Source organism: Haematobia irritans, chromosome 5 (genome assembly GCF_050003625.1).
Source record: "Haematobia irritans isolate KBUSLIRL chromosome 5, ASM5000362v1, whole genome shotgun sequence".
Classification (NCBI taxonomy): domain Eukaryota; kingdom Metazoa; phylum Arthropoda; class Insecta; order Diptera; family Muscidae; genus Haematobia; species Haematobia irritans.
This window is the reverse complement of record NC_134401.1, coordinates 115799442-115812627: the sequence shown is the minus strand read 5'-3', so window position 1 is coordinate 115812627 and position 13186 is coordinate 115799442. Positions and strand designations below refer to the sequence as shown.

At 26.5% G+C, this 13186-nt stretch overlaps 1 protein-coding gene across 16 annotated transcripts in view; it reads right to left on the bottom strand.

Annotated features, from left to right (window-relative positions):
- The window catches only part of mim (missing-in-metastasis), a 333252-nt gene that overhangs the window by 317600 nt on the left and 2466 nt on the right, over window positions 1–13186 (bottom strand). The gene's annotated exons all lie outside the window — the stretch shown is intronic.

Sequence of the window (13186 nt, the reverse complement as noted above, 5' to 3'; positions counted from 1 at the left end):
ATACTTCAATTCGGTAGGAAGGTGTTTGTAAGCGGTTAAAAACTTTAAAGGGAGGATTCTTCGGAGGTACTTCTGCAACCATTGAAAGTTTTAAAGAAATCATCCACAAGCATTTTTTATACGGAAATAAATTGTAATTGTGTAAATACAACCATAGCGATTGTCGATAAGCCAACTATTGTTTAGGAACAACGAATAATGACAAAATTTAATTTCTATAGAAAAATTTTCCAAATTTTATTTGTATAGAAAATTTTTTCAAAATTTTATTTGTATCGACAATTTTGTCAAAATTTTAATTCTAAAGAAAATTTTCTCAAAATTTTAATTCTAAAGAAAATTTTCTCAAAATTTTATTTCTATAGAAAGTTTTGTCAAAATTTTGTTTCTATAGAAAATTTTGTCAAAACTTTTTTTCTATAGAAAATTTTGTCAAAATTTTATTTCTATAAAAATTTTGTCAAAATTTATTTTCTATAGAATATTTTGTCAAAATCTTATTTCTATAAAAATTTTGTTAAAATTTTATTTCTATAGAAAATTTTCTAAAAATTTTATTTCTATAGACAATATTGTCAAAATTTTATTTCTATAGAAAATTTTATCAAAATATTATTTCTATAGGAAATTTTGACAAAATTTTATTTCTATAGAAAATTTTATCAAAATTTTATTTCTATAGAAAATTTTGTCAAAAATTTATTTCTATAGACAATTTTATCAAAATTTTATTTCTATAGGAAATTTCGTCAAAATTTTATTTCTATAAAAAAATTTATCAAAATTTTATTTCTATAGAAAATTTTGCCACAATTTTATTTCTTTAGAAAATTTTGTCAAAAGTTTATTTCTATAGAAAATTTTCTCAAAATTTTGTTACCATAGGAAATTTTGTCAAAACTATTTTTTCTATAGAAAATTTTGTCAAAATTTTATTTCTATAAAAAATTTTGTCAAAATTTTATTTCTATAGAAAATTTTGCCAAAATTTTATTTCTATAGTAAATTTTGTCAAAAGTTTATTTCTATAGAAAATTTTCTCAAAATTTTGTTTCCATAGGAAATTTTGCCAAAATTTTTTCTATAGAAAATTTTTTTAAAAATTTTATTTCTATAGAAAATTTTGTCAAAAGTTTATTTCTATAGAAAATTTTCTCAAAATTTTGTTTCCATAGGAAATTTTGTCAAAATTTATTTATTTCTATAAAAAATGTCAAATATTTATTTCTATAGAAAATTTTGTCAAAAGTAAATTTCTATAAAAAATATTGTCAAAATTGTATTGCCATTAAAAATATTATCAAAATTTTATTTCTATAGATAATTTTGCAAAATTTTATTTCTGTAGAAAATTTTGTCCAAATTGTATTGCTATAGAAAATTTTATCAAAATTGTATTTCTATAGAAAATTTTGCCAAAATTTTATTTTTATACAAAATTTCGTCAAAAGTTTATTTCTATAGAAAATTTTCTCAAAATTTTGTTTCCATAGGAAATTTTCTCAAAATTTTATTCCTATAGAAATTTTCTCAAAATTTTGTTTCTATAGAAAATTTTCTCAAAATTTTATTTCTATAGAAAATTTTGTCAAAAGTTTATTTCTATAGAAAATTTTGTCAAAAATATATTTCTATAGAAAATTTTCCCAAAATGTTGTTTCCATAGGAAATTTTGTCTAAATTTTTTCTATAGAAAATTTTGTAAAAATTTTATTTCTACAGAAAATTTTGCAAATATTTATGTCTATAAAAAATTTTGTCCAAATTTTATTTCTATAGTACATTTAAGTACCTCTTAGTTGGAGAGGAATATTTTGCAAAATCTATCAAACAGTAAAAAGTATACCATGTTTAGTAAAATTCTACCAAGTGTGGCAACCGCGATCCCTAGGCCAGCTAATAGTCTAAAGTCGATTTTGGCCTACATCCAAAGTTGATTGGTCGAGTTGCTCAATTTTCAAAACAATAAAAAGTTGTTTTGATTTTTGGTTTTAATTATGTCCCAGCCTAGATGGAACATACACCGAAAAAAAGTGAACTGTTTTATAGGAAGAATCAACTACCTCGCACGAAAATTGAACTAAATTTTACTCCACATTTTGAGATTTCCACAAAGTGTTGTTAAAACCAGGAAATTTTAATGTCCTGTTGTCTTTTTTAACTGCAGTTCACGAAATTACATCATGTCATAGAAGAAAAAATTAACTAAAAGTAAAACAGAAAATCATTGACGCCAAATCATGACCATTTTAACCATACAGTATTTCGTTCTTACTATTTTTGGAAATCGTACGAAAATCTTATTTTGCTTTAGTTCATATTGATCTTATGTGTACGGTCATTGAACTTTATACTCACGTTTAGTTCATAAACATACTTAAAAAAGTAAGATTTCATTAAGCTGTGGAAAATTTCGATAAAATAATAAAATTTAACTACAAGCAAATAAATTTTTTCCAATAAAAATAAGTTAAATTTAGCATTAGTTTAACTACGGAATTTTTTTTTCTGTGTATGAAGACACCGATATATTACCGGCTTCTATTTGTTGTTATAATCGAAACGATAAACAACTTTAAATACTATCAATAAGTTATCTATTATTTAAGTATAGAAATAAATCTTTAATTAAACTTATCAAAGATATCTATGCATATCCTATCTTTGTCTAATTGTTTTGTTAAATAAAATTATGCACCTTATTTTTTATTTACTTTATAAAATTTATACTTAAAAATTCTTTTTTTATTCAAGTGTATACACCTTTATATATTGCCATGAATATTATTTGTTCAGGGCTTAGAAAGCAGCAGCCGCTCCCCTGCAAAAATAGGTAACACACAAATGTTTCATTTATTGCCAAAAAAATGTGAAAAAGCTCCAATGGTTTGCTTGCTCGTTGCCTCCTTAAAACGCCAACACCATTCTGATGGAAATACTAAAAATGAGGTCAAAGCAAAAGGAGTATTAACATGATATGACAGCATACATGCTTAAGTCAGATCTTTCCACTCTATAACACGATGCGATAGAAGAAGGAAATAGAAAATATCAGGTAAAACTTCTTCGAGTTTGAACGTCGAAAACTAAAATTGGGTTAGGGCATAAATAGGGAGTTCCCTTGTTTTTCATTTTATTACAATGAATGCTCACACCAATGATTAAGGCTTTTTTGTTTGGCATTTAGTTTTGCCCATTGTAGATGAAACGATGTAATAAACATAATTTATACCATAGACTTGTTTTTTTGGATAGCCACTCAGTCGACAGGAAGTATGGCAGATAGTGCGGTCGTATCGAATCTAAAATACCCTGTCCATTAGGGATCGAATACAAGTTTAATTAACGGCAATAGTTCGGCACGTCTGATTGTGTTATGAACCTACAATGAAGACCACGAATGTGAAGCGAGACTGTTTCATCAAAAGCGCAAAGGTTTCCAAAGACTTTGGCACGATGGAAAATTTTAGAAAATTGTTTTCAAAATTCTATTTCTATAGACAATTTGTCAAAATTTGAATGCTATAGAAAATTTGTCAATATTATATTCCTATAGAAAATTTTGTCAAGATTTTATTCCTATAGAAAATTTTGTCAAAATTTTATTTCTATAGAAAATTTTGTCAAAATTTTATTTCTTTAGAAAATTTTGTCAAAATTTTATTCCAATCGAATATTTTGTCAACATTTTATTTCTCTAGAAAATTTTATCAAAATTTTATTTTTATAGAAAATTTTATTTCTATGAATGGAAAATTTCGTCACCATTTTATTTCTATGGAAAATTTTGTCAAAATTTTATTTCTATAGAAAAATTTTCCAAAATTTTATTCCTAGAAAAAATTTTGCCAAAATATTATTCCTAGCGAAAATTTTGTCAACATTTTATTTCTCTAGAAAATATTATCAAAATTTTATTTTTATAGAAAATTTTATTGCTATGAAATTTTTTTTTTAACATTTTATTTCTAAGAAAATTTCGTCAACATTTTATTTCTATAGAAAATTTTGTCAAAATTTTATTTCTATAGAAAATTTTATCAAATTTTTTTTCTATAAAAAATTTTGTTAAAATTTTATTTCTATAGACATTTGTGTCAAAATTTTATTTGTATAGAAAATTTTGTCAAAATTGTATTTCAATAGATATTCTATTCCTATAGAAAATGATGTTAACATTTTATTTCTATAGAAAATGATGTTAAAATTTTATTTCTATAGAAAATTTTGTTAAAATTTTATTTCTATAGAAAATTTTGTCAAAATTTTAATTCTATAGAAAGTTTTGTGAAAATTTTATTTCTATAGAAAATTTTGTCAAAATTTTATTTCTATAGAAAATTTTGTCAATATTTTATTTCTATAGAAACTTTTGTCAAAATTTTATTTCTATAGAAACTTTTGTCAAAATTTTATTTCTATAGAAAATTTTGTCAAAAGTTTATTTCTATAGAAAACTTTGTCAAAATTTTATTCCAATCGAATATTTTGTCAGCATTTTATTTCTATAGAAAATGTTATCGAAATTTTATTTCTATTAAATTTTTTTCAACATTTTATTTCTATAGAAAATTTCGTCAACATTTTATTTCTATGAAAAATTTTGACAAAATGTTATTTCTATAGAAAATTTTGTCAATTTTTTTTTTCTATAAAAAATTTTGTCAAAATTTTGTTTCTATAGACATTTTTGTCAAAATTTTATTTGTATAGAAAATTTTGTCAAAATTGTATTTCAATAGAAAATTTTGTCAATATTCTATTCCTATAGAAAATTATGTTAAAATTTTATTTCTATAGGAAATTTTGATAAAATTTTATTTCTATAGAAAATTTTGTCAAAATTGTATTTCTATAGAAAATTTTGACAAAATTTTATTCCAATCGAATATTTTGTCAAAATTTTATTTCTATAGAAACTTTTGCAAAATTTTATTTCTATAGAAAATTTTGTCAAAATTTTATTTCTATAGAAAACTTTTATTTCTTTAGAAAATTTTGCAAAATTTTATTTCTTAAAAATTTTTTCAAAATTTTATTTCTATAGAAAATTTTGCAAAATTTTATTTCTATAAAATATTTTTTTCAAAATTTTATTCCTAGAAAAAATGTTGTCAAAATTTTATTCCTATAGAATTTTTCCTCAAAATTGTATTCCTATAGAAAATGTTGTCAAAATTTTATTCCTATACAAAATGTTGTCAACATTATTTTCCTAGATGAAATATTGTCAAATTTTCAAAATTTTATAACTAGACAAAATAGAAAATTTTTTAAGTACCTCTTAGGTGGATAGGAATATTTTGCAAAATCTACCAAAACATCACGAATACCAAACCATTTTTGGTGGCAAAATGGCAACCGTGATAAGAAGTCGATTAACATCGCGATTCGTCGCTTTGACTAAATTTTCAAAAATTCCAAAAGTCAATTTGTCGGTTGTGAACATTACAATGTTCAAATTTCGTATCTCTACATCAAAAGCTACAATTTTGCGTGAATTTAAGGATGGTCAGGAATTCTGACGGCTTATGGAATCTCCATTAAATATGTCGATGTGTTACAAACAGAATGACAAAATGTACAACATCCCCCATCATTTAGTGGACAATATAAAAAAAGAAATGGGAACACATAATTTTTCAGGTTCTTATGCTCTAACGTTTTCTTTATCCCCATCATTTCCAATTCACTTCAATTTTATTTTTAAATTTTAACCAAAAACAAAAAAAATCCAAATTAATGTTTGGCTTTAGCATACTGTCAAGGTATTCGAATAAATTTTTTGGTACGTTTTGGAAAAACACATGTTCCACAAAGTTGTGTTGTTGTTTTTGTCTCTCGTTTTTTTTTTTATTCCTTAACACCTAAAATTATCTCACATTTCGTGTGCGCTCCATTTGAATTCTATGGAATTCTATAGTGGGGAATAAAGTTTTTTTCTTCCGCTCTATTTGAGTTGTGACGTTTTGGTTTTTATGAACTTAATCTTATCATTTTGTGTTTCCTCAAGTGTAAATATTGCTACCAAATATTTACTTTGTGATATTAAAACCCCCCGCCCTCTAACGTGTTAGCCTTTGTATAACCGGACGTTGGTATCTTTTTTGAGATTTTGCAAAATTTGCCAAAATTTTGATGAAATAGGAGGATAGTTCTGCATGACTTTAATACAGATATGCTATTGAAGTAACTGGGAGTAAGTAAGTCTCAGCATATTCGGTATTTTATCGGAAAATAAAACTCTATGTGTCGACCTTGTTATATAGGACCCAATGTATTAAGGGTCGAAAGTGTGAGAAAGATTTCTTGACTTTAAAAAAATTAAGAAAAAATTATACAAAAAATGAAGTCTTCCACTAAATAGTTCAGAATTTCTTAAAATTTATAAATTTTACCAATAAGGCGTCCATCTTGAACTTCGTATGGCACTAAAGACATTTTTGCATTTGTAAACTCCATTTTTTCGTACAAATTGCGAAAATTTCTTCAACAAGTGAAAACAAATAATTTCTTGTATTTGTTTGGTTGAGAGTTAACATAAATTTGGGGATTTTTAGTAATTGGTTCGGTATAATATGGTTGGTTAGATATTCTCTCTTATCAATGAGCGCTGTTCGATCGATGCTTGGTTCAATAACAAGAGACCTTTTTATTGCCGAGACCGAACGGCGTTTCACATTATGGTGAAACCACTTAGATAAGCTTTTAACCGCTGAAAACCTTTTTGGTGTTTGGTCGGAACTGCGAAGGAACTCACGACGCTTTATATGTCATTGCACTACGATGGCTCCGTTCGGTATTATAAATCAGGTTTACATGAAATTCTTTTTATTTCCAATTAATTAAAAAAGAATCGTCAAAATTTAAACAAGAAAACATTGCTCCTCTTTATTCCATGGCATATAATAGAATGCAAATGGAGCATTTGGGCCAGAAGCGGACACAGGACTTCATGTTGGGAACCCAAACGCTAATTTGTAATTTTATTCAGCTTGGCTAAGGCATAGTGAAATCATTTCAGGCCCACTCAATGTTTTTCACTGATTTTGACAATACATCCCATAAATATAGAAATGATGAACATGTTTTACCACCATATTGATTTTAATCTTATTGCATCCCGCAAGCTAATTATTATTATTCAATTACTGATTTGTTTTTCATAAAAACTTGTCAACAATTTATTGGCAATTTTTATGATTAATTTTAATTTAAATTGGGTATTTTTGGGGACGAGAAATATCCAATTTAGGGACAAGAGCCAGTAAACTAATGACAACACTGTTAGGTTAGGTTAGGTTGTACAGGATGTCATCAATTTTTGTGTTGAAATTGAAGTCCACTTAGATCAGTATAGGTCCATTGTGATTCCTCGATGTAATCTTTCCATCTTCTTCCTTCCGATGCGGTCCGCTTTGTCCCAGAGCCTCCTCTTGCTCGTTCTCTTTGAAAGAAATCTCAGAACAACCAACCAGAGGCCCTGATGAATGCAAGTATGTAAGCTGCACTCCCGCAGATCAGTGAGAGCCTGAAAGAAAAAGGAGCCCAGTATCTTGTTTCTTCTAAAGGATAAAGCTGGACACTGGCACAGGAAGTGGTACGAGTCCTCCGTAACTTCCGGATCCAGGCACCATCTACAGATATCATCGTCTTTAAGTCCTATTCTTACCATGTGTTTCCCAAATGGGTTATATCCTGTTATGATACCAATCAGTGGCCGCAATTCTTCTCTGTTCATCGACATCAAAATTTCACAGTTCCTACGTTTCTTTTCGTCCCATATCAACTTGGTTTGTTCGCAACCAACTGAAGAAACCCAGCGTCTTCCATAGTTCGTCATATTTTACCTCTATCCTGTACATTATTCGTTCCACGAGCGCCCACCTTAGCCAGCACGTCCGCTTCCTCATTTGCTATTATCCCATAGTGCCCAGGTACCCAGCACAGAGTTATATTATGCTTCTCAGTGAGAACCTTCAGTTCTCTACGACAGCGTCTGACTACCTTAGACCTTATGTCAGCAACACTGTTAGTGAGAGGGGATAATCCACCGCTGAAAAAGCCCTTTTCTATCCAAGGCGTACATGCTAACGATTGCACCACTGTGGCTGATAATCATTTGATTGATACGATTCATCCTTTCTGGAATAATTTTCGAGTGGAAATAAAGGACAATTGCATTCAAATTTCCATATAAAGAAAATCCAATTCATTCGGGAATAATAATTTGACTGTATTTGGAGTCATTTTGTTAAAGTAATTATCCTTGACATTGTCTTTGCCTTATTTTCGTAGCCAAGGTGGTGATTTCTCAAAAAGTTTTCTACATGGAAAATCTCTTTAATTCCAAATGATTCATGAACTTTTATAAACTTTGCCTTGTTTGCCCTGTGGACCAACAAAATTACCCATTTAAATCCAGTCTTGTCTAGAAGTATGAACAAAAACACGATTATGGCTAAAATATCCTGAAGATAAATAAGGAAACAACATCATCATCATCGTGGTCCTTATCATCGCAAGATTATTCACATTTTCATAAACCAAACAATTTCATACAATACACTAGGCTATTATCCTCCAGATTGTATTCCCCCATACCATGAATGGATATAAGAACTTTACCAGTATATGACGAAAGAGTTTATGATATAGAAGAGGAGCCTGGGGTTAAATATTACTTAGAATCAGCAAGAAGGGTAAACAAAAACAACAACAACAAAAACCACCATATTCTTATTTTTATGGAAATCCTTAGACAACAACAACAATGCAAGGACTTTAGAAACAGAGTTCTCTTATGATAACAAAAATTAATAACAAAAAATGCTCCATCAAGGGCTGTGTGATATACTAAAATATGATAAAAATATGTGATATACTAAAAAACAAACACTATGTGAAAATCATAAAAAAATGAGATATATTTTCTACATTCATGCATATGCCAGCGGCTATATTTTGTCATTTAAAAATTTTTCCCCTGCAGGGTGACATTTCATTTGTGTGTCCCTTTATGCTAAAAGCATTAGAATTCTTTCCCCGTTTCTCTATAAAACATTTAAGGAATTTTATTTTCATTTCAATGTTATACAGCTGCCGCCTATTACTCCCTTATTCAAAACCTGTTCCTCTCAAATGAGGATATACATTTGTTTTGTTTTTCTTGTTGTTTTTTTCTTTTTTGCTATGCAGTAGACGGTAGGAAACAAAAAGGAACATGACCAAACAAAGTATCTCCAGAAACAAAAAATACATGGAATATCAACAGCAATTATTTTTGCTGACTCTGCGCATGTACCAAACTCCCAAAAATGATTTTTGTTTTGGTTGTTTTTTGAAGTTTTGGCAGTATTTCTCTGTCATTGTGAGAACTTGTTAGAGTTTCGAATTCAAATGGAGGAGTTTCGATTTTTTCTAACCGTTCAGAGCGAGAGCGAGAAATTGATGGATGCTGCATTTGTGAAGAAACATCCTTTCTCAGTATGCATAGGAAATTTTTATATGGAAAAGTATTAGTCTAAGCAAAGGAAATTTATTCTTCTGGCATTGAATAAAAGTTTAGGGGTCAGTTTGTTTTTTTCTTTTTTGTTATGGATATTGAAATTCATTACTTCGATATTATAATGACAAAAAAAGTATTTTTTTATAAATTTTTAAGTTTTATTTGTACTGCTTGTTTTGACTGAGACAAACTCAACACTGGGACAATTCGATATAAAATAAATTATTCAAAGAACTTCGGCTTTGGTCAATCGGCCTATTGAAGCCGAAGGAGCACCACGGTAGCTCATAGCCATGCTGGCCGTTTATTTCATCTGTAATACAGAGCCACATTATACACGATATCTTTTCGCTAAGTGAAGGTATATTCTCGACTTAGAGAAATCCATATATGTGAGATGAATTTAGCTTGTAGAACAGTTTCCAAAAAAAGCATATCAGGTTTGGAAATTATGCCATATATCCTTATGTATTTTATAGATTCTTTTAATCTGTTAAATTTCACCACAAACAATATTAGAAAATCATAAAAAGAACACGGTTGCCACGGTTAGTAGAATTCTAAATGGTAGATTTTCCAAAAATTAAATTTTGACAAAATTTACTATGGAAATAAAATTTTGACAAAATTTTCTTTAGAAATAAAATTTTAACAAAACTTTCTATAGAAATAAAATTTTGACAAAATTTTTTATAGAAATAAAATTTTGACAAAATTTTCGATAGAAATAAAATTTTGACAAAATTTCCTATAGAAATAAAATTTTGACAAAATTTTCTATAGAAATAAAATTTTGACAAAATTTTCTATAGAAATAAAATTTTGACAAAATTTTCTATAGAAATAAAATTTTGACAAAATTTTCTATAGAAATGAAATTTTGACAAAATTTCCTATAGAAGTGAAATTTTGACAAAATTTCCAATAGAAATGAAATTTTGACAAAATTTTCTATAGAAATAAAATTTTGACAAAATTTTCTATAGCAATAAAATTTTGATAAAATTTTCTATAGAAATAAAATTTTGACAAAATTTTCTATTTCAATTTTCATTTCTATAGGAAATTTTGTCAAAATTTCAATTCTACAGAATATTTTGTCAAAATTTTATTTCTATAGAAAATTTTGTCAAAATTTTATTTCCAAAGAAAATTTTTGTAAAAATTTAATTTCTATAGGAAATTTTGTCAAAATTTTAATTCTATAGAAACTTTTGTCAAAATTTTATTTCTGTAGAAAATTTTTTCAAAATTTTATTTCTATAAAAAAATTTGTCAAAATTTTATTTCAATAGAAAATTTTGTCAAAATTTTATTTCTATAATTTCCTATAGAAATTAAATTTTTACAAAAATTTTCTTTGGAAATAAAATTTTGACAAAATTTTCTATAGAAATAAAATTTTGACAAAATATTCTGTAGAATTGAAATTTTGACAAAATTTCCTATAGAAATGAAATTTTGACAAAATTTCCTATAGAAATTAAATTTTGACAAAATTTCCTATAGAAATAAAATTTTGACAAAATTTCCTATAGAAATGAAATTTTGACAAATTTTCCTATAGAAATAAAATTTTGACAAAATTATCTATAGAAATAAAATTTTGAAAAAATTTTCTATTCCAAAGAATTTTGACAAAATTTTCTATAGAAATACAATTTTGACAAAATTTTCTATAGAAATAACATTTTGACAAAATTTTCTACAGAAATAAAATTTTGACAAAATTTTCTATAGAAATAAAATTTTGACAAAATTTTCTATAGAAATAAAATTTTTGACAAAATTTTCTATAGAAATAAAATTTTGACAAAATTTTCTATAGAAATGAAATTTTGACAAAATTTTTTATAGAAATGAAATTTTGACCAAATTTCCTATAGAAATGAAATGTTGACAAAATTTCCTATAGAAATGAAATTTTGACAAAATTTTCTATAGCAATAAAATTTTGATAAAATTTTCTATAGAAATGAAATTTTGACAAAATTTTCTATAGAATTGTGAAATTTTGACAAAATTTCCTATAGAAATGAAATTTTGACAAAATTTCCAATAGAAATGAAATTTTGACAAAATTTCCGATAGAAATGAAATTTTGACAAAATTTTCTATAGCAATAAAATTTTGATAAAATGTTCTATAGAAATAAAATTTTGTCAAAATTTTATATGGAAATAAAATTTTGACAAAATTTTCTATAGAAATAAAATTTTGAAAAAATTGTCTATAAAAATAAAATTGAAAAAAATTTCTGTATAAGTAAACGTTTAGACATTTTCTATAGAATTAGGTTAAAGTGGCAGCCCGATTTAGTTTAGGGCTCCCTTAGACTATTCAGGCCATTGTGGTAAGAGGTAAACATTCTATAGAAGTAAACAATTTGACATGTTATATAGAAGTTAAATATTGACCACATTTTCTATAGAAATAAAATTTTGTCAATATTTTCTATAAATTCATTAACTTTAAAAATTTCAATTCTCTTGTTAGTTCATACTATCAAAATTCATTGTAAGTTTTCCTCTTTTGTAGAAGTTGTAACTTTCCATTGATGGTGCAAGCTAAAATCATTATAACATTTAAAATTCGACACATTTACAATTCAAGCGTTATTTATACAGCCAAAAAACTGTCGCTAGTAGGAAAGATCAAAATATATAATAAAAAAATAATAAAACATTTCTTTCGAAGAAAAATCGAAACTTTAAAACAAGATTTTTTAAATTTGGTAGATTTTTGGTAAAATTTCCTTCAAATTTTTGAAGATTATTTTTGGCACGGGTGGCAACCGTGAATAAGAACCAAAGGGACAATCTGTCGACTGTGTATTGACTTTTCAAAGTCTGAAAGGCACACTTTCGAATTTTGCAAAAGTTGGATTTTCCACAAAAGTCGTCGACTTTTTTGAAAATTAAATATTTTATCTTTGGCATGAACGAATTATGAAAAATTAATTTCATTTCATTTATTTCTCATAGTAATATAAAACTCCTACAATTAGAGATGATAAAAACCCTTGAAATTTTCCATCCTAGTCGTAGTCTACCAACATTTAAAGTAAATTTCAATAAAAATTCCGATTTGAACTATTTGATCACGTTTTGAGGCCCCAATGACAAAAACTGGCATATGTCAAGGAAGTCCTAGAACATTAAAAACAAGATTATAATTTTGTCTTATTAAGTTAAAAATTCAAAATTATTTATCAACAGTTCACTTTTAGCAGATAAAACAAAGAAAAGTAGCTTCTGCTACGTAGCAAAAGAGAGCCAAGTCTACCTACACCAAAAATTAAGATTTGTGGAGCTATTACCAATGATAATTGGAAATATGGTATGTTATTGAAGAGCATTCCCCCATGTTGATAGAAAATGTCTAGCCAGAACCCAGAGACATTTTTTAAACTGTAGTATCGACTCAAATGACAATTTTACATTGATGAATTTTTTTGAATGTCAATTTTTTGCCGAAAATGACAAAATCCCGAAATTTTATTCGATATACAAAAATTAAGTATATCGAGTTCAAAATTCTAAGTTTTCACCTGGGTGCAACAAAGAAAATAGCTACTGCTAAAAAAGGGAGATTTTACTATGTAGAACGACAGTATATGTCTGTAGTTAATGAGAGCCAAGTCCACCAACATCAGAAATTAAGATTTTTGGAGATAAA